The following is a 20,178-nucleotide window of genomic DNA, read 5'->3' on the forward strand; positions in this document are numbered from 1 at the left end:
TAATTTTTTCATTGTTTTATAAATATAATAATAATAATGGTACTTCTTATTATACAATATAAAACTTTTTCTTCTTGTAGTGACTATCCGTTTTAGATGTTGGCGACCATCATAGCAATCTGTACTTGCTCACTAAATCGGTACTGCTGCTCTAAAAAGATTTGTAGTTGTTGTGTTGAACGACGTACGTAAATTTTTCTACATAGCAAGGTAATCCTTCGCCTTCCTGGTTCTCAGTTTCCAAATGGGGTTAGCCAAATTGCCATGATGGTCGAGAACATCCAAAACGGATAGTCACTACAAGAAGAAAAAGTTTTATATGTATCATTTTTGTAATATTATTTCTTCAGAAATGAGATTTCACATATAAAAGTTTATCAAGAAAAACAAGTACAGTGGTAAATAGACTGTATATTATAATGGTAATATTATTAAATTGTTTTTGGTCAAAATTTAATACAAGTTCCGTAAAAATTTTCCGAGCGCGCGGATTTGAAGCGAGCCGGGCGATTTGCAAAATTCGGCCGCTCGCAAAAGCACCGATTTTAAAAATAATTTTTAATAATTATATGTAACTATATTTTATAATAATTTTTATTTTAAGATAATATAAGTCTTTCTTTAGTCAATGACTGTAAAATAATTTCTTAATTATTTTAAATAAAGGCACCACGATTTAAGAAAAAATAAACAATTATCTCGGCTTCAGTTAGTTGTAGAGAATTTTTATTTTTTTATAAATCTTCGTTTCGTCATCAGCAACAATAATATGTAAGTTAGAAACTCATAGGATGTACAGGGCCGCTTCAGCTCTAAATGTTTATAACGAAATTTGCCCCCTTATTTTCAAACCCAACATTTAGCTCGGCTTCAGTTGGTCGTAAAATTTTTAAATTTTTTTATAAATCTTCGTTTCGTCTTCAGAAACAATAATCTGTAAGTTAAAAACTTATAGGATGTACAGGGCCGCTTCAGCTCTAAATGTTTTTAACGAAATTTGCCTCTTATTTTCAAACCCAAAAATTAGAGGTTTAAAAACGTTTTACGCATTTATTTACATCAGAATATAAAAATATAACTCTTTAGAAGTAGATTGTATGTTTCACCAACTCTCTACGATTTTTTTTCAAAAAGTTATAGCCTTCGACATTTGACCTCTTGGGATAAACAATTTATAATATCTAAGCAACAAATTCGTTAATCAGGCCTTACAATATTTTTTTATGTTTATAATTGAAAGATCTTCATTTTAAAGCTTTAAAAAATAAACAAGCTGAAAATGCGAGCATTATCATAACGAAAACTTTGTCTATATACCTATTTAAATTCATAATATAGAAAATTGCTATTACGAAAAACTGTTTAGAATTAAAAATTATGTTTTAATGTGCAAGTACATCATTCTAATTTAAATGTTGTGAACTATAAAGATACTTTACTCGAAATTCATATTTTTTTACATACCTCGTATAAAATTAATAAAATTTGATTCATGATGGTTGCATCATAAATCTTAGACCAAGAAGAGATTTTTATGAAGAATAACTTTTCTTCGTCAAATTAAAAATACAAGAGTTATAAATGAAAATGCTGTTGGTATCCATAATTTGAGAAAATTCGTCAAATATTTTTTTCCATTAGAAGGATGTAATTTCATATTATATCAGAACATACTTTTTTATTCCAAACCACATTTTAAATAACAATTTTCCAATATTGTAAAATAAATAATACATACATGATAAAGATACTTTTACTGATGAACTTTACTTGGATCTACAGACCTAGCGAGTCTCGTAAATTCCACGGCTTTGCGCCACGCTTCACGCAACCGTATTTGCGTACTTGTGTTTTGAGTTGTGTGCGCTGCTCACTGGTCGAGTGGAGTTATAGATAATTTACCAAATTTAAATATAATCGTTTCTACTGATTCATTATTAATATAGTATATAGTATTTTTACTACAAAAACGTTATTACGTAGGTCAAAATTTTTGACGTAAGAGAACTGTCAAAACATTAGAATGTGACTTTCCATTACTGCCCATAGAGGTATATATTGACATAGAGAGAGTGTCATTCGGAGCGAAGTGACGACACCATCTTTTTTCTTTGGATTAGTGCTACTTCACTCTTACACATAGTAAAGCTGCGACAGTATGATAAACGTCATTTTTAAGTTAGGAGAAGTACGAAGTTAGCTGATGTCTTTCCTGTTATTTTTATTTAGTCACTGACGTCACTGTTTACATTGACATTTATTTGTAAATGTTTTTAGACGAATATTCTGTTTGGTTTTGTTTTTTATTGTTAATTGTGCAGCGAAATTGTGATAGTAAATTAAATATAAAGTTGTTTATAGCCTACAGAACTGAATTATCCCATAGTAATTATCAGTTTGTGTCAATTTGTTTGTGTGTAAAAAAGAAAAAACACTTTTCCTTGTGTTTGACCGACTTGTAGCAAGGGCTTTCTTGAGAAGCCTGTAAATTGCGGGAATAGGACAGACAGGGATAAAATCCTCACTTTTTACTGTTCCCAAGGCTATACATTTCCCCCATGCAATACATTTAAATGAATTTTATCCAAACAAAGGCAGGAACATTGGATAAAAGCAATAAAGAGAACAGACCACAAATTAAAATATGACAGTATGCAGTAAACATTTAATAAGTGGTAAGTTTAAAGTAATTCAACTAAGTAATAAGTTCTTAAAATGTCTACAATAATAATATATATGTACTTACCAATTCGGTTCTAGTTTAGAACAAGGGTTATGTAAAGAAAATCATGCTTGACCATGTAAGATATAGTGTATTACAATATGGTTAAATGCAAAGCTTAATAATGCCTTAATGCATATAGCCTGCCTAAACTGTCCTTAAATCTTCTTCTTCTAATGACACTACAACCATTTGTAAATCTTTGCCTGCTTAACAGCATTCTTCTATTCTGCCCTGTCGGCTACTTTCCTGCACCACTGCCTGATATTCATGGTTTTAAGATCCTTCTCTACATCGTCTATCCATCTGTTACAGGGCCTTCCTCTTGTTATATTTCCTTGGGGCTTCCCATCTCTGACATCACAGCTCGATTATCTGACATTTTTTCTAAGCGACCAAGAAAGTTTAGTCTTTGAGACTTTACAAATCTAACAATATCTGCGCTCTGCATTAGTTCATTCAGCTTGTGGTTCATTTTAATTCTCCATGAACCATCTCTACAATGTGTTGGTCCAAATATGTTCCTTAGTATTTTACGCTCAAATATTCTCAGTTGATTTTCATTAGTGGTTGAGATGGTCCACATTTCACATCCATATGTGACCACTGGTGTAATTACTGTTTTGTAGATTCTAAGCTTATACTCACGATTCAGTAACAGTAACTTACTTTTCATTACGTCTTTGTATGCATAAAAACACTTCTTATTACCGATAAGAATCCGTTGTTATATTTCTTGACAGGTGTTGTTGTCATTTTTTATGATTGAGTCTAGGTAGGGAAAAGTGGAGGCATATTCGTAGGTATGGTTGTCTACCTTCAGATTCTCATGTGGATTTGACTTTGTGCACTCCATTTATGTATTTTTTTTTTACTTTCATTAATATATAGACCAAACATAGCAACTTCCTGTTTCAGCTCTATAGCTTTTTCGCTTAATACATTTTTGTTGTGGCTTATTATGGCAATTGTCCTTAAATAATGTTAAAATACTCTTGTGATATTTTGTCATATTTGTATGATATTTTTATGGTATACAATTTAGAGTTTTTATTTATGTATTTGTTGTTTTTAGGAATAAACACCAGCTATTTTAAATGTAGGAAAAGGAGAAACTGCTGGAACCTAATTTTACACAAATGTTTTTGACTATTGAAGATTTGGATAAACAACAGAAGTTACTTTGGGCTATAGCTATGTGCAGATTTATTTCCTTGTGGATTACTATGTTTATTCTTTTTAACTATACTTCCTATATTGTTTGTGAGATTAATATTATATTTAATTGATTATATTAATATTTTGTAATAATAATCAATGCTTTGGTTTAACAAAATAGACAACTTAGAATAGAACAATGCTTTATTGTCATGGAAAATTGTACAATTTATACACAAAACTTACAGAGTCATAAAAAACAATAATAAACACAATAAAACAATAATAAACTAAAACAATAACAAAAAAATGTTAGGATATAAAGAGACTAACGCTCATAATCCTCATAATCGTATTGAAGGTTTTTATATCCTCTTTAAATCCTAACATTGTGCTCATACCAGCAACAAGTTTTTATACTTGTGTAATATGAGTCCTATTTGAGAGTACCAGTAGTAATGCAATAGGTCTATAATTGCAGGCATTAGATTTTTCACCACCCTTATGAAGAGGAATAATGATGGCTGTCTTTAGGCAGCTCTAGAAATTTACCTTTCTGAAGGGGCTATCCTAGTGTAAAAGTATGAAATTCATATACTTTTTTGGGAATTTCTAAAATAAAAAGTACTGTACCAATTATTTTGAAAATTTGCATGAACATTTGTTATAAAAAGTACATGTGAAACAATTTTCATAAAAAAATATTGAAAATTAAATGATTTATTCGCCATCTACTAGCACTGTGAAAATAAAAACATAGCTCCACTGCTGCAGTGATTGGGAATAAAAGAGATCCTGAAACATAAAATATCAAAGTTATTATTGAAATATAGGTTATTTTCTATACCATCAAATAGGGATTTTTTTAATCGGATAAAAAATGTCAATTTGGAGGTTTTTGAAACTGAAAATGTTCTAGCTAATTTAAAAAAATTTCAACACTTCGTCATTTTTCCAAAAATCCTAATTGATGGTATAGGAAATAACTTATATTTCAATAATCAATATGTATTTGCAATTTTATAATTCAGGACCTCTATTACTCCCAATCGCTGCAGCAGTGGAGCCATGTTTTTTATTTTCACTGTGCCAGTAGATAGGGCATAAATCGTTAAATTTTCATTATTTTTTTTTATGATAATTGTTTTACTTGTATGTACTTCTTTTTATAATAAATAGTCATGCAAATTTTCAAAACAATTGGTACAGTACTTTTTATTTTAGATATTCCCAAAAAAGTATGTGAATTTCGTTCTTTTACACTAGGATAGCCCCTTAAAAGAGTCATTAGTGGGATGAGGACTTCCAACACATTTTCTGGGAGATTTGAGACAATTTTTATGGATAGTCCATCAGTACTACAGGAAGATTTGCTTTTGATACTATTGATTGTTTGGATCAGTTCAGATTAATCAACTCTTATAAATAATGAATTTGAGACCTTTCTTGAATTAGGGAGATAGGAAATCGGATCTTAACAAAATTGATCTCTTGTGACAAAATAGTTGATGTTATAATTTTACTCACATTAATAAAGTATTCATGGTCTGGAAGGGAAAATGTTTGAGCTTTGTGAGTTTGATTTTGAAGAAGATTGTTTATTATGGACCAAATTTCTTTTGCAACACTTTTAAAGCTTCTCAGATGATTTTGATAGTATAATTTTTTAGCTGATTTTTTAAGTTTTAAATAGATTGCCCTGTACTTAGTGATATATTCAGTAACAGAGACGTTGGTAGTAAATTTCTTGATGTACAGGGTTATTCACTTATATTTTGACCCCCCCCCCCCCATATATATTTTTGACATACAGTAGAACCCCGCAAATCCGAACTAACGGAAAGTGAAATTTTTTTTAAAAATTCAAGACAAAAACTTAAATACATGTTTATTAGGGGAGATATGCCTGAGACGGCATACTTTTTTTTTAATATTTTGTAATCGATAATCGATAGAGTTAGACATGTAATAAAAATCAAAGTCAGTGCTAGGAACATTTACATAAATATAACATTATTTTTTAACAAGGTACATATTATAGTTTTTTTCTGAGAAAATAAATTATAAAGTATTACATGTGCCATCTCACCCACATACATGTGGGTAAGATGGCATACCCTTGAAATAAAGGCACTAATCTCGACTCATAAGTCACAAATAATTTTTTTTGTAGTCTTGGGTACACCGGCACATTCGGAATATGACCACTTGCCACAAATTTGGCAAGGTTAGTCATTTGGCACATCTTCGTCAGGTTTTTCGAGAACGAGATAATGAAAAGAGGCCAATACAAAAAATGCAAGCAGCATCTTCCTCGTCACTTGTCTCAATATCGACGGAATCGATTTTGTTGGTTCGAATTCCTCTTAAAACGATCCATAATTGTAACGACAAACTTCAATCATATAACAAAATTAATGCAGTGTAAAAACGCATAAGGGTGAGATGGAATACCTATGCCATCTTATCCACCTGCTTACTATGCCATCTCAGGCAACATTGCAATCATACCGTTTTTTTAACCTAATTTTTCTTAAGCACATTTTTAAGATATAAATCGATACAGGCGTGATAGGCATGCATAAGGTAAAGGAACATCACAAAATTTAAAAACTTAACTCAGGTGTAAAGACTCGCGAATTATAATGTGATACAAAAAAGTCAATAAATATTTTGTCCTACTTAATTAACATTCCAAAGGCTACTGCTGTCAAAATAAAACTAACATGCATAAGTTCAACAATGTCGACAAATTTTAACTTGAGGAACTGAAAACTGTCATACTAGGCACCAAATTTGGAATAGTTTACGAAAAACACGTGATATGCCATCTCAGCCAGTATGCCGTCTCGGGCATACTTCCCCTATACAGAGTATAACCAGAAAATTGAACAATATTGGATTAGTAGGACTTCATTTAAAATTTCTTAAAAATAAATACGTAGGTACTTTATATGTAGTGCTTATAAAGGTTAAACATAAATTTACTTCGGTTTTCTCATAGTCAGGTTACCAGTTTTGCAGGAGAGCTTTGAATTACTGGTTAGGCTGAATTTCGAATAATCCGAACTTTTCAGAATCCGAACAGGCTGCCCCCCCAATTAGTTCGGATTTTCGGGGTTCCACTGTATACAACATACTAGTGACGTCATCCATCTGGGCGTGATGACGTAATCAAATATTTTTTTAAATGAGAATAGCGATCGTGTGCTAGCTCATTCTTCTTTTTGTGTCAATTAATTTAATTTAAAAAAAATTCTTTGGACACTCTGTATAATTAATCATGTTAATGTTTATATTACTGAATAGGGAATTGAATAACCTTTTAAATGAGCTAGCACTCGACCCCTATTCCAATTTAAAAAAAATAGTAGATTACGTCGTCACATCCAAATGGATGACGTCACTAGTACGATAACAGGGTGTTTGGTAAAGAATGGGCGATAGCTTACCCTTAGATTCCTGGGGTTAAAATAGTTCGATTTAAGCTAACTTACCTTAGTACGAAAGTTGATAATAACCGAGATACAGGGTGTCAAAGTTAAACTTTTATTTTATTTATTCTTGAATATTTCCTAACGGCATGAGATAATAACACTAAATTTGGTAAGCGGGGGTTTTTTGGGACGAGAAATCTAAATTCGCCACCAAAAATGATATATAGCAAGATATGTTCTTGGAATTAGAAGATAGAAGTAGTCGATCTAAAAATATACTAATCTATAATGTTGATGAGAGCCAATCTAAGGTTACTAATGAGAGAATAGATCATGACAAGGCAAATACTCGAGAAGTACTAACGAAACTGGAGGTTGGAGCAACTGAGTTTAAGGTTTTGAGGGTATGACGTGGTAATAGCAGTAGTGACAGGCCAAGACCACTTAAGGTAATTTTTCAAAATAATACCACAGTGATTGCATGTCTTAAAAACAAACATAAGTTGAAGCCATCGAGCATATTGATTAAATCAGATCTTACTCAAATGCAACGAAATCATCTCAAGAAATTATATGAAGAACTTGATAGGCGTAGAAGAAATGGTGAATCAAACTTGGCAATACGATACAAGAATGGTAACCCGTTTATTTCAAAGGTAAAAGAACAAAACCACCAGAATCCAAAAAACTCCCAAATGCGAACATAAGTATGAATAGTATATCACTTTACTACCAAAATGTGCGTGGTCTGCGTACGAAGCTAAAGGACATATATTTGACATCCTGTTCAGCTATATATGACGTTATTTTCCTAACAGAGAGTTGGCTTGGTCCTGAAATTAAAAGTAATGAAGTTTTCTGTGATTTATATACCGTATACCGTCGGGACCGTGATCATATTTCCAGCGAGAAATCAAAAGGAAGTGGAGTGTTAATTGCAGTTAGAAGTGATATCAGTTCTTGTCTAGTGGAAATTGCCAGTTCAAATGTAGAACAGGTTTTTGCTGGAATTACTATTAATTGCATTAAATATGTTTTTGGCTGTGTCTACATTCCGCCCAGATCTAGATTGGATGTTTATTCCAATCACATTGATACTGTAAAACTAATTATGAATAAGTATAAAGATTCTAAACTAGTATTATTTGGGGATTATAATCTACCAAATCTGATATGGGACGGTGAAACGACTGCTAACAATATAAGTATGATACTGAAATTTTGTTTTATGACGAATTCAATTTTTTTAGGATTAGGTCAATATAATTATTTTAAAAACCAGTATGACTCAATTCTTGATCTGTGTTTCTCTGATACTTATTTAAATCTAAAAAAAGCGGAAGCTTTAATGACGTGTGACAGGTACCATCCCTCACTTGAAGCATTAATATTATTTGATAATCAATATATCAGTTTGGAAACTAATATTTATTATAACTTTCACAAGGCGGATTATTGTGCCTTGAATAATTATTTGCTTCAGATCAATTGGATTGAGTTGTACTGTTTAGAGGATGTAAATGACATTTTAGATGCTTTTTATTCCATTATTTGGAACGCAATTGAACTTTTTGTACCAAAGATATCTATAAAAAGATCGAATTTTCCTGTTTGGTTCTCATCTGAACTTGAGAGTAAAGTCATTGCCAAAAAGATTGCGCATAAAAAATATAAAACTACAAATAAGTATCACCACTATATTGAATTTAAAAATTTGAGAGATGAATGCTCATCACTCACTGAGCAGTCTTACTATGCTTACGTTTCAAATATGGAAGTGAGAATAAATGAGAACGCTGGTGAATTTTGGAAGTTCATCAAAAATAAAACCAACGGACATGGTGCTCTCCCTGGCTCTATGTTTCTAGGTGAGGAAAGTGAGAATGACAAACAAAAAATAACAGAGTTGTTTGCGAAACATTTTGGTACTGTATACAGCACTTTTAATGGTAAATCTCTGGATAACCTGGAGAGTAATGAAATTTTCTCACAACAGATGGAGGTGGAAATTAGTAACCTCGAAGTCACTTTTGACAATTTACTGAATGTGTTGTTGTCATTAAATGTCAATAAAGGGGCTGGCCCTGATTTGATACCGAATTTGTTCCTAAGAGAAAGTGCAGTGTCCTTGTGTGAACCATTAGTATATGTTCTTAATAAATCTCTCCAGACGGGAATTTTCCCGAACAGATGGAAACATTCCTTTGTGTGTCCTATTTTCAAGGCAGGAGATCATAGTGATATCAAAAATTATCGGCCAGTTTGTATTCAGTCAGCCTTATCTAAAGTATTTGAAAAAATGGTTTTGCCAAGTTTGGATAATTGTTTTAGGAACTTTATTACGGACAACCAACGTGGATTTGTAGGCGGACGTTCTACTCTCACTAACCTCTTTTTGTATATCGATAGTATAGGTACAGCAATGGATGAGGGTTACGAGGTGCACTCTATATACACCGATTTCAGTAAGGCCTTTGACCTACTAGATCATAATGTCTTAATTACAAAGCTGAGAAACTCTGGTATCACTATGGTTCTTTATTAGCTTGGTTTACTTCGTATTTGCAAGGAAGAACATTGCAAGTAAGATCAGCAGGATGTGTTTCTAATGGATTTGAAACCATGTCAGGGGTTCCCATTTGGGTCCTAAGCTTTTTCTGTTGTTGGTAAATGATATTGGTAGGAACTTTAAATCTGAATACCTGATATTTTCAGACAACTTAAAGATATTTAAATGCATTAGGTCAGAATCTGATTGTGAGGGTTTGCAGAGAGACTTGGATTCTTTAGTACATTGGTGCCAGGAAAATAATCTTAGATTGAATGCTTCGAAACGCTCATATATTATTTTTTCACGTAATAAGACCACCAGTGATTTTAAATACAAGATCGGAGATGTGGATTTATCTAGGGTTCAGGTAATTAAGGATTTAGGTGTGTTACTGGATAGTAAGCTAAGTTTCGTGGACCATTATGATGCCACTATTGCACGTGCTAATCGGACATTAGGGTTAGTCATCAGAATGTCATATGATTTTAATAATTTGTTTGTAATTGTGAGATTGTTTTTGAGTTATGTTCGTTCATTACTAGAGTATTGTTCAGTGATTTGGAGTCCAAGTTATGAGAATCACAAATATCGAATTGAATCGATTCAAAATAAATTCGTTATATATCTGCGGTATAGATTAGGAACTAGAGGAATGCAATTGAATTCCAGTCAGGTCATGCAGATGTTTCATTTGCACCGTCTAGAGGATCGCAGGCGATACTTTGACCTTAATTTCATATTTAAGGTGTTAAATGGTATTATTGTTGCACCTAGCATTCTGGGTCGAATAGATTTTTATGTTCCAGCTAGGAATTTGAGAAGATGTCCCTTGCTATCCGCTAGATCGTGCAATACACGTCATGCAGAAAATATGCCTTTAAATAGAATTGTTTCTAGTGTAAATGAGTTTCCAAATATAGACTTTATGGGAGTCACACTAAATGCTTTTAAAAGGACTATTTCACGTGAATTATTTTAATTTGGTTTTAATTTTTTGATGTCGTTAGTTTAATTGTAAGTAATGTAAGTTAACTTGTGTTCAATGTTTAATTTTGACTTTTAATTTTAATTGTAAAATGGAGTTTTCTGTCAATAAATATTAATTTAATATTTCCCAAAAGGAGCTACATACGTCTTTCAGCACTCATTTAATACATTCAATTTTTTGAATCAAAATTTTTATTATGTTCATATTTTTATTCAAAAAAGTATACTACATTCATCTCGCTAAACTTAACTGTGTTTGAGATAAACGCATTTTAAGTCTGTGATACATCATTTTTTTCAAAAACGAAAATTATAAACGTCAGATGGAAGTTGATTTAAAAAACGCGTATCATCAAATACCAATTCATGAATCTGACAAACCATGTACAGCTTTTGAGGAAAGTGGATGCCTTTACCAATTTTGTCGTATTCCTCTTGGGGTGACCAATGCATTATCATATTTTCAGAGAGCCATTGATTCTATCAATAAAAAAGAAAATCTACAAGGGGTTTACGCTTATTTAGATGACATAACAGTTAGTGGTGAGGATCAAGATAGCTATGATTTGAATTTACAGAAGTTTTTAAATGCCGTTAAAAAATATGGGTTAACTTTAAATCAAAATAAATGTCACTACAATCAAAAGTTATAAATATTTTGGGATATACAATATTGCACTTCTATGGACAGTAATTAATGAAAAATAAATTCTCATTCTGAACAAAAAAAAAATTGATGAATTTTCAAGATTTCCATGCTAAGATACGTCCAGTCAGACCGGGGGACTAGCTTGACTTACCAAGAATTTATTAATTACCTACACTCTAAAGGAATATCTTCAAGTAGAACAACACCATATTGAAGGAAATGGTTAAGTTAAAAGATACAATCTTAGACAAGGAAAAAAGAGAGGACGGGTAACACCTATTTAACACACACGTTCCAAAAGTGAAGCCAGTTTTTGGTTTGTTTGTCACCAGAAACATGGCGGTCACGTCAAAAATAACAATGGGTTGCCAGTGGTGGGTGTTCGTTGAAGGTTAAAATTTCATAAAAAATAAAGTAAATCATCATCTAAAATTCGTAATAAAAACATATGTATGTATTGAAACATATGTACGTAATATGAGCAACTTAATAAAACATTTACCGTACACAAATTCTTCATTTTAAATACATTTCATGTTTTTATTTTAAATACTCAATGCATAACAATACCCCAAAGATACGTCGATGATCAAAATCCCCGGTGTCAGTTTGGCTTCACTTTTGGTCATAGGATTACTCGTCCTCTCTCTTTCCTTGTCTAAGGATACAATGGAGTTATATGGAAAGCAGTGAATCTAGCATTGAAAACCAGAAATTTAGACATCACTAAATGGAAAAATGTTCTATATACCAGATGCTCTGCACTCTATATGAAGTTTACTGTCTACAGCAACCAATTGTACACATCATGAACATGTGTTTACTTTTCAATGAAGATCAACTAGCAGAAATTCTATTTCTTCATGAAGGATTCAGACAAAGTATTACTAAGAAAATTTGTATGAATGAGTAAGTTTGATCCTTTAGTTGAAGAGGATTATCTTTTAGAAGCCAATGCAGATTATGCCTTAATGCAGTATCCAAACAGAAAGAAAAGTACAGTTGCAACGAAGTACTCAGCTCCTAAAAGTGACCTAAAATTATTGAATCACAATAGTGATTAAGATGAAAATGAAAGTCCAAATAATACACTAAAGAATTCCACTACCAAATCAATATCAGATGAGACAAAAAATTTACCTGTTTAAGAACCGAATCAAGTCTCTGATGATAATCATGAACCAATATTAGAAAATTCAGATTTTCAATCTAGCCGTAAATAAGCTAGAACTAAAAATAAACTAAGATATTTCCAACATTTTGTTCAAAAATAGAAATAGGGCCGCATTAAATTATTTGGGTTATGTTGTCTTGTCATTTGTCATAATAATTAAAGAAAAAAGAAGAATAAAGTAATTCTCCTTATTTCAGTTGCCGTCCCGTACCCCCACTTAGTTTCATGTTATGTTTCTCGATACATTGTGCTAGAAAGAGATACCGCAAACCAGTCGAAGAGATCTTGTCGTCAGTGGTGGCGGAGTGAGGGCTCACTCTATGTTAATATATACCTCTATGTTACTGCCATGTTTATTATAAATATGGCAATAATGAAAAGTCACAATCTAATGTTTTGACAGTTCTCTTACGTCAAAAATTTTGACCTACGTAATAACGTTTTTGTAGTAAAAATACTATAATATGTATTATTGCTTTCAAAATATACTTAAATTGTATTTTTATACATTTATTACACATATTATTTTATATAATAATTAAATTCACTATAAAATGTCATTTATATTTTATTAATAGCTAAATAATTTAAAATTTAGTTTGACATTCACGAAGTGTCAAACTCAAATGTAAATAATAACATTTGCTTTGCTTAACAAATTCAGGTTAAAAAAGTAGCCTACTTCCTAATCAAAGATTTCAGCTGACGTTTAGTGCCTGGTAGGAGATAACCGGATTGTGACGTCACATTTTAGATTTTGAGGTCGATTATCTCGAAGACGGTTAGAGATATCAAAATGCCGTTTTCAGATTTGGATTCAGAAGACAAAACTACATAAGAATCCATCGATAAGTCTGCTCTAAGTATTGCAGGAGCGGCGACGCAATAACACACAGACTTTTGAAAATTTATAAACGAAAAGTTTTCGTTGAAAATATATTTGTACAATTGGGACCGTGCAAGTTCGGCAAAGCGACCTCTATTTCTACGCTCTGTACTTTTATTCGCACTTTTAATTATATTGGCCAATTATATTAGTCCTGGTTGCTGGATAATTGTCAAGACCATAGTCCAAAAAAATAATAAGAAGAAAAAATAAGATGCAGGTTATGTTTAGCAAACGTAAACAATTGTATGTAGTAAATAAAATCAGTTATTAAAATGCAGTACTGCAAGCAAAATACAATTAATTAAATTTACCTTTATATAATAATTGCATAACATATCAATATTGTGGAGCAATATATAATTTTTCTGCGTCACTGACAGAAGGTATGAAATATACGTCAATTTGACAATTTCAATTGACAATATGAATTATTTAAGATAGATGCAATATTTCTCCGCGACTCGCGCACGGTCGTTTCTCGTTTCCCTTTCCAAGTACTTGCACACCGCGAATAAATAACGCAATTGTAAAAAACGGCCACTTTGGACTTTTCGCGGGCTGTTTTGCAATAACCAATAAACGAAATTAAACTTACAATAGCTCAAATTGTAGGTTTTTTAATTTACTACAACTTTCTATTAAAAAGTTTTTCTCTAGAATTAATATCCTAAGCTGCAAAATTAAAAATCTTTAAAAATTGCAAATGTAACAAATGAAAATCGCAATAACAAAAAAAGCTCACAATATTTTTGGTCACATTTTAGTAGAAGTTATTCCTGGCATCGTCCTTTACAACACCTGATAGGTTTCAAAAATTCCTGAATTATATCACGTTTTTTCACCCACAGCCTGGGGTATTAGTAGATCACCACATAAATACAGGACATAAATTTGATTTTAATAATGTAAAAATATCGGAACAAATTGATAATTGTAAAAAGCGACTTTTCCTTGAGATGGTACATATTAACAAAACTCCAGAATCAATTAATTATAAGACTGACACTAACCATTTGAGTAATATCTACTGTAATATTCTAACTAATACATAACATTTAAATAAACAAATTACTCAATTTATCTTTTAATTGTTAATCTACCTCAATTTTATTTAAGTTCTAAATACCAATCTTACAGTAACTCATTAAGTACACTTCGCGTCAAAAAAAACTGGTACACTTTTTTTTGCCAACGTAAACGACTGGACACAAATGGCTCGTGAATCACGGCATTGTTGCCAGCACAGATAATGGAATTGCACTAAATCTAAATACAAAAAATAACGTTCAAAAATCATGGCGGTGAATCGTAAAACGGGCCATAGGTAACTTAATGTAAAATTCTAAACTGTTAAATTCCTGCTTCCCTAATCATTTTACAACAAAAATCATGAAAAGCTATTTGTATGGGATTAAAATTTGTATTAAAAACAAAAGCTAAAATTGTCCTAGGATTTAAACACAGTCCAACATTTTGAAAAATACCTACATTTGCCACAGTGGGCATGTGTGTAAAAGTTAGGCCCACGTTATTATTTACCTTATTGTTCGTACACTATAGACTAAATAAAACATCTTTATTATTATTACTTTCTCCTCAACTGAGGCTATCTTATCAATTTTATTATTTTTTAAACAAGAAATGATAAAATAAAAATTTTGACAGTTCAAATTGTCAATATTTATAATAACTTCACCCTGACGGAACGCAACCGATACACATTATGGTAATGTGTGTGTCCTAACTTTGGCGTATTTCTGTGAAAAATTCTTATTATATTTCTCATGATTCGAAAAAAATGAATACATTTAATAAAACACATTGAACATTTTGACAGGCGACATTTTCCACCTATGTGCTTAATATTTCAGCAGTTTCGAATTTTATTGTAAGGGAGCGTTCAAGTATTACGTAACGCAATTTTTGAAGATTTTTGACCCCCCCCTCCCCCCATGTAACGTACCGTAACGTTTTTCTGTACCCCCCTCCCCCTACCTAAACGTTACGTAACACCCAAGTGGCCATTTGAACCTAAATGGAAAACGAGGTTGCGAAAAGTACCGGAAACTCGGTAAAAGAACTTTGTTATGATTTTAATCGCATTTGAGGTAATAATAAAAACTTACAATCATCATTCAGCCTTAAATGTCCACTGCTAAACATAGGCCTCCTCCCCTCGTTTCCAAACACGTCTATCCTGCGCCGCTCTCATCCAGTTTTTATTTAGCTTTCTTAAGTCGTCAGTCCATCTTCTATTGTAGGCGGTCGACCGACGTTTCTCTTGTCTTCTCTTGACCTCCATTCCAATAACCTTTTTGTGCGTCGCCCATCTGTCATTCTGGCAATGTGTCCTGCCCATCTCCACTTCAACCTGGCTAGCCTTTCGATGACGTCAGTCACCTTTGTTCTTCTCCTGATTTCTTCGATTTTGATATTGTTTTGCAGAGTTATTCCTAAAATTGACCGCTCCATTCTTCTCTGCGTTACTCTTATTTGGTAGCCGAGGCTTTAGTTAAGGTAAGTGTTTCTGATCCGTATGTCAAGACTGGGAGGACGCACTGATCAAATGCCTTTCTCTTTAGGCATGTGGGCAACTCACTTTTAAAAGTTTTTCTCAGTTTTCCAAATGCTGCCCACCCAAGAACGATTCCTCTATTCAGTTCATGTGTCTGGTTATCCCCGCCAATCGTAATTTCATGTCCCATGACATGAAATATGTTCAAAACTTACAATAATAATCTTCTGTTATTAATTTTAGATTTAAATTTACATTTTCCCTACTTGGCCCCATATCCTTAAATACATTTTTGGCTTCATTATTTATTGTTCTTCTCATGCATTCTTCTATTTTATCTTTTTTAATAAAAGCTTAAAATAAAATAAAATATTTATTATTTCAACATTTTATTTTGCTTCATAAAAATTTTTGTATAACGAATAATATACGATGTTACCAGTAGTTTCGGAAAAATGGTGAAAAAAATGTGTAAAACTTTTTGTTCTTCGACGCCCTGTATCGTGAAAACGCATGCCGTTACAAAAATTATTTAGTAAGCAAACCCCAATTATTTTTTTATTTTTCACCTATCCTAGAGATCGTGTTACCTTTTTCTGAAACACCGTGTATATATATAATATAATAAGAAGGCACTTATGGAATAAAATTATTTCTGTCCTTGTTTTAAATAATTTTAAAAAACGCTGAGACCCGTAGTAGTCCTGTCGCCAGGGGGGGTACAACGGCTTCGTTAATTCAGATGGACTTACTCAATCAAGTTTTTTTTATGTATTTTGACCCGTAAAACACGAATTTTTTGGGTAACAGTTGATCCGGATGTCGATAAGATTGTTATAGACCAAGAACTTGAGGAATCAAATAACAGCGATTTTTGGCAAAACAAAACAATATTTTGTATTTTTTGGGCCATTTTAAGTAAAAAATATTTCTACAAGTTTTTTCGTAGGATGCACAGTTTTCGAGATAAACGCGGTTGAACTTTAAAAAAATCGAAAAATTGCAATTTTTGAACCCGAATAACTTTTGATTAAAAAATAAAATAGCAAGTCTGCTTACCGCATTTGAAAGTTTAAGTCAAATTATATCGGTTTTGATTATTTGCGTTGGTAAAAATTTATTTTTTTATTGTTTAACAAAGCTATAAACACGTAGGGTTTCCCGTGCTTTTACATGCGTTTTAACGCATGTAACGTAGAAATAGTCTTGATTGCACTAGTACCTATTCTACCTACTCGTTCGATTTTAAATGAGAAATCATAGAAACATCACTCACGCACTAGTTGTTTGTAGCTTTGTTTAACAATAACACAATAAATTTTTAGCAATGCAAATAATCAAAACCGACATAATTTGACTTGAACTTTCAAAGGCGCTAAGCAGAATTGCTATTTTATTTTTTAATCAAAAGTTATTCGGGTTTAAAAATTGCAGTTTTTCGATTTTTTGAAAGTTCAACCGCGTTTATCTCGAAAACTGTGCATCCTACTAAAAAACTTGTAGAAATATTTTTTGCTTAAAATGACCCAAAAAATACAAAATATTGTTTTGTTTTGCCAAAAATCGCTGTTATTTGATTCCTCAAGTTCTTGGTCTATAACAATCTTATCGACATCCGGATCAACTGTTACCCAAAAAATTCGGGTTCTACGGGTCAAAATACATAAAAAAAACTTGGGTAAGTCCATCTGAATTAACGAGGCCGTTGTACCCCCCCTGGCGACAGGACTATAGATTTTCATATATATAAAAATGTGTGCTTTTTAAACATAAATTTAAATGTACAGGGTGATTCATGCAAGCCTAGCGTAGTCCATTATCTTTAATTTTAATTAAACACCCTGTATATTTTTGTTTTTAGAAGCTGCTTAACAACCTCATCTCAAAAATGTGTATTATGTAGGGTCTATTATGAATAATGCAAGGTGAAATTTTGAAATTATGTATAATTTTCGTCAAGATGTTAATCACATAAATCTCTGAAATTAATAATTCAGGAATCACACTTTAAATAAGGGGAATTTTGTAAAATATCTATCAATTTTCTAAACTAAGTATCAATATAGTAGGTTTTGTATTTAATGCTTTTTATTTAAAGACATTTTTAAATAACTTGAAAATTTGCGTATTTAAAACATTAATGAACACCTACTGCTGAAAACGATACTACATGTTATGGAGTTCAGAAAACATACATGATTTATGAGTATGTAGTTCCCTCTGCAACCTCTTAATCCCATATGTATCTTTTCATCTTTTGTTGTGAAGAAAGGTCTAGCTAATTATTGCAAACACATGTTACAGTGCTTCACAAATTTTTAGATTTTTTAACTTGAATACCATTGTCCTGTTGTCGGAACATGAGCGGAGTGTGAGGGCAGGATTGCCAGGTCAGTTTTGATTTCTTCAGTCGTTTTGCTTTCAAAATATCAGTAGCAATCAGTAGATTTTTAAACCATGTATAATACCCTGTGTTAACCTGTGTTAACGGCCACCTGTTAAAATCGGCCACCTTTACTAACGCCCAGTTTCTATACTAACGGCCAGTTTAAAAATTGTCCAAACCAATTATATTTATGTAGATTCCCTTACTTATGAACTGGTATCAACGACCACCTTTATATTACGCACGCGGCCAAATAAACTCATATTTTTAAAACCATAATACTTTTCTTATAAAATACTAAAATACTGCAAAAAAGCTACAACTTTACTGTAAAATAAGTTTATTTTAACGTTTTATTATTTATTTATTTATTTTACTTCAAAATAAACTCATCTTATTTTGCTTCAGTGCTTATTCCCAACAAAAATATAAATTATAGAAATTAATTATTAATAATTTCTAATTAATAAATTAAAAACAAAGTACTGCTTATCTGATGTTTAATTATTAAAATGAGCACTGCAAAGTCTAAATACCACAACTTAACAAAACACGCTCTGCAGTTTTTGGAAATTGGAAACAGAATAAGTACTAAGAAAAGACAAAAATTACCCATTTCATTTTTACCAAAATATAAAGTACCTACCTATCTATTCATCAGATAAACCGTAAACTCATAAATAACTCCGAGAGAACAGTTCCGGATATTGGAAACATAATATGACACATGGTCTATTCAAAACAAAACAATTCTCAAGGAAAGAGTCCCTTGTAAAGGCACTTGACTTCATTTACCCTGAAAATCCTATGTCGCTAACTTTACCATCAAATATAATTTAGGTGAAGTGAAACGAAGAAGAATGCGCTGTTGGATGTTGGGCTTTGGGTTGTATATGAATGAGAAATGGTTTATATTTGAGCAATGAATTTTTTTAGATTTTTCGGTACATTTTATACAGTTTTCAGTAGATAAGAAGATTGGAGTTTAAATCACTAGGTTTTATACAGTTTTCAGTAGATCGCAGTTCAAATCAATAGGTCTGCTGAAAAATCTGTAGATCTGCGTGAGGGCGCAACATAATACAATTCAGGAGTCTATGTAAAACATAAAAAAAATTATGTAGTTTTTTTTATTTAAGTTAAAAAAGAATGTTACGTAACGCGCTGTTCGAACCCCCCTCCCCCATGTAACACGCCGTAACGTTTTACAAGACCCCCCTCCCCCCCAAACTGTGTTACGTAATACTTGAACGCTCCCTAATACATAATATTTAAGTTCCACAATTATTCACTGTAAAAGTTATTCAATTTGTATTAATTTCAAATTTTAATTTTTCCAGTGTGTTTTATTTATTAGTATCCCACAACTTTACGAGAAACCTTCACATTTCTCGATTTTAAATTAAACATAATAATTTAATGTCATGTCTAGAGTTATTATCGGTCATTCATGTCATATCTGTCATAAATTATAATAGAACACGAATTAATTTATGGGTACTTAATTGAGATGATGGAACATTACAAAATTAATAAGAGAATTTTTTAGGATGCATGTTTAAATAAATGTGACTGACTAATTGAGAATGCTCGATGTTGTTTTAATTTTTAGTAAACTTACTAAAAACTTGCGGTCTGCCGCACAGCCCTGCTTTTACCTGGTTTCATATAATATTTTAGTTGAACTGGCAACGTTGCCTAGAAATAAGA

At 31.8% G+C, this 20,178-nt stretch overlaps 1 long non-coding RNA gene across 1 annotated transcript; it reads left to right on the forward strand.

The window, feature by feature from the left end:
* Positions 1-2,048: 2,048 nt before the first annotated feature.
* Positions 2,049-4,080, forward strand: LOC126883172 (uncharacterized). Its single transcript, XR_007697539.1, has 2 exons — positions 2,049-2,675; positions 3,798-4,080. It is a non-coding gene; the product is annotated as an uncharacterized LOC126883172 (long non-coding RNA).
* Positions 4,081-20,178: the final 16,098 nt, after the last annotated feature.

Source organism: Diabrotica virgifera, chromosome 4, assembly GCF_917563875.1.
Source record: "Diabrotica virgifera virgifera chromosome 4, PGI_DIABVI_V3a".
Taxonomy (NCBI): domain Eukaryota; kingdom Metazoa; phylum Arthropoda; class Insecta; order Coleoptera; family Chrysomelidae; genus Diabrotica; species Diabrotica virgifera.